The sequence below is a fragment of the Neophocaena asiaeorientalis genome, unplaced genomic scaffold (assembly GCF_003031525.2).
Source record: "Neophocaena asiaeorientalis asiaeorientalis breed wild unplaced genomic scaffold, Neophocaena_asiaeorientalis_V1.1 scaffold317, whole genome shotgun sequence".
Taxonomy (NCBI): Eukaryota; Metazoa; Chordata; class Mammalia; order Artiodactyla; family Phocoenidae; genus Neophocaena; species Neophocaena asiaeorientalis.
In genome coordinates, this window is record NW_020173114.1 from 2284500 (window position 1) to 2287716 (window position 3217).

A 3217-nucleotide genomic window follows, 5' to 3' on the forward strand; every position below is an offset into this window, starting at 1 on the left:
GTTTGAACTGGAGACTCTGTACCACCAAATTTCTGCTTTTTGTATAGTGTACGCTACCAAGGTCATATGACAAGCAAATGATGGTGGCGTGAGAACAGCCTAGGATTTCGACATCTAATGCAGTATTCTGCCCTTTAGACTGTGCAAGGCATTCTGGGAAAAGATTGATATGCATGCAGATACATACATATACACAAACACACAGTTTTAAACACCCTTTCGTATAAATATAACAATTTCATCCAAAGGACTAATGTAATTTTAAACTTCATGGTTATTTTTGAAGCAGCAGAGTTTTTATTTCAATGTCCTAACCTAAACTATGAGCACATGTGCTCTCATTAGAAGAACAGAGTGCCATTCTGAATTTCAGACCCTGTAGGAGACGATGGATGAAGAAGGCCTCATCCTGTTAAAAAGAGTTGTCAACATTTTGGTTTTTGCTTCAAGGTACAAATGGGGCTCCCAGTCGGTTTGGGTTTTATGCAGAATTGCAGTTCCAGTTTAACTCCCTGAGAGTCTTGATTTATTATAGGGAGAGGCTGGCAGACATCTTAGACTTGCAAAATGACTACCAATCACAGTTCAGGCTAAATTGGTTCTAAATTCGTTCTGCTGATGTAGACGTTTGGAGAGTGAGGAGGAGGGACGGGTGATGCTGTCCTTATTGAATTCCTCCTGTGCTACAGATAAGAAGCTGTGTTCCTCACCCTAAGCCGATGGTGTGTCCCTCCCTAGCTCTGCCTATTAGCTGAACACACACTGCTAAGCATGGAGAAAGCCTCACCTCAAGCTCTAAGAACCCACTCCCTGAAGCACTGGTTCACTTGGCATTCCCCCTTGTTTTTTTCAAAATGCCTGCCCTTCAAGACAAGGGGCATATCAGACCCACTGTGAGCTGCCCAGATCAGCCGCCTCCAAGGCCCTTCACACAGTGGGACTGCAGCTCTCACGTGACACTCCACCCCTTCACCAAGCTTGGCTCAGGAAGAAAAGATGACTTACCAAGTGACTTCGCACCATTACATTAGCTGCTTTTTATATTCTTCTAGAAGATGAAAGAAACTGGCCCGCCTCCCTTTTTCTTTCTGGTGGTGAGTCTAACTCCTCCAGCTTAGAAAAGAGCGCCCACAGAAAATTATTTTTGTAAGACTGGAAATGAGCCAAATGGCTGGGATGCTGCCTCAGATAATCAGCAGAGGCCCCAGCTGAGCTCCTGACCGGAGGGGCTGCAGGAAATCAGCTTCTCGGGGTGAGCTGTGGCTCGGGAGTTTGGAGATGCTGAGGATGCCAGAGGCCAGCTCATAATGGGAGAGAATATAGGGTCCTTGTGACTTCTAGGATTCGGCATTGGCCCTTGCTGCTGCCGTTTCCAGTGTGATCTGAGGACGCCAGTGTGCTCAGGGTCCCCGTCTAACAGAGGCTAATGAGAGGATGAGCTTAGGTGTTCCCTGGTGTGCCTTCCAACTCCAGTATTCGGATCTGTATAAGATGCTCAGTGAGTGGGAAGTGTTGATGAGGGTTAATAATGAGTAATTTTCTTAAGAGCTTGAGCATGTCATACATTTATTTTTTAGCTTTGTAAATGACTCCGTTTTATGACATATGAACAAGTCTTTTATTCGCTGAAGAACTTAAAGCATAATAGCCAGTGAAGGAGGATGGGATGGTTTTCAAGTGTTGCTCTGTCAAGCACCCCACCAGGAGAGCCAGGTGTGCGGTGAAGAGGAGCCATGTAGGGCAGGGCAGATAGGAGCATTCCCAGGAGGGCCTTCATCAGCTCTGGCTACATTTCCCTTACTAGGAGAAATGGCCTCAGGTTGCACAGGTACAAAGGTGACCTGGGAGGTTCTCTTGGGCTTTAACACCAAAGTGTGAAATCTGAGGCTGATCCATCACCACTGATGTCCAGCCCAGAGTCTGATCTGGGACCAACAGATGCCTCCAAGTTTTCAGTTTTGGATTTCTGTTTCATGGGACTCTGGGCCTAAGTGTTTGGTCAGCTAATAGGTTCCCAGTTGGAGAGACACACCTCCAGGCTTGGGTGTACTGAGAGATGTCAGCTCCTCCCTGAATTTAGGGTAAAGCCCCAATTGGGTACCAGCTCAAGGGCAGACTGTGTGCCCATCAGGCTGACCAGACCCATGGTGGGCTGTCCTGGAGCTGTGTGCTGTGTACCTGTTCTGTGCTCTGGTGCCCAGCTCAGGACTGCTCCAGGCCTTGACCTGGCTCTGCTGTGTCTAGAAGAAGAGGAGAAAGCAAGTCCACTGTCTTAGAGCTGGGCTGTCAGCCAGCTGAAGAGAAGGCTCTCAGCTACACCCTGGGCTGGTATCTCATCTCTACCAGTAAGATTTGGGTAACCTTATCTCTCTGAGCTTCAGTTTCCTCATCTGTAAAATGTAGACTCTATTCTACAAATATTTAGTGTCTGCTCCTAACCAGGGCCTGCCTTAGGTATTGAGGATACAGTGGGATCAATGGGAACAAGACAAACAGGGTCCCACCATCATGGAAACAAACCTCTCGGTCTCAGGAGTATCCCAGGAAATTATGTACAATGCTTAGCATTTTGTCTGATCCCCAGTGGGTGCTCACTACGTGTTAGCTCTAATGAGTTTTCCTCCAAAGGTGGTAAAAAATCTTTTAAAATATGCTCTTTTCCACCTTGCTCTTTACACATGTATTTCTTTCTGCCTGGAAGGCTCTTCCATGCTCCATTTGTCACACTAACTCGGGTTCACCCACTTCTCCAGTTAAATGCTCACTTCCTCACGGTAGCACCTGCCTGACCAGATTTACGTTCCCCCATTGTGCGTTCTCATGGCAACTGGCACTCTACTTTGAGACAGTATTACCTTGGTAATACTAGATACCATTACCTTGGTAACTACTACTTATTTAACATCTGTGTTCCTGACTAGACTGTAAACCTGGTGTAGACAGCGTCCATGGCTACCTGAGCCTCAGCACCGGGCTTTAAGATTCTCCATGAATGTCTCACCATCCTACTGGCTGACATGTGTGAAGGGCATGTTCTCCTCCAAATGAGAAAAGTACACCAGACCAGGACAAGAAGAATCTGACCCATCCGGAGCACATGGGTCCTTTCTTTCCTCCCTTTCTTCTCTCTTCTAATATGAAGAGGAGGGGCAACCAAGAGATGGCTGAGAAAACCATGCCCTGGGAAGCATCCTAATCTCCCTGGGAACAAACAGGT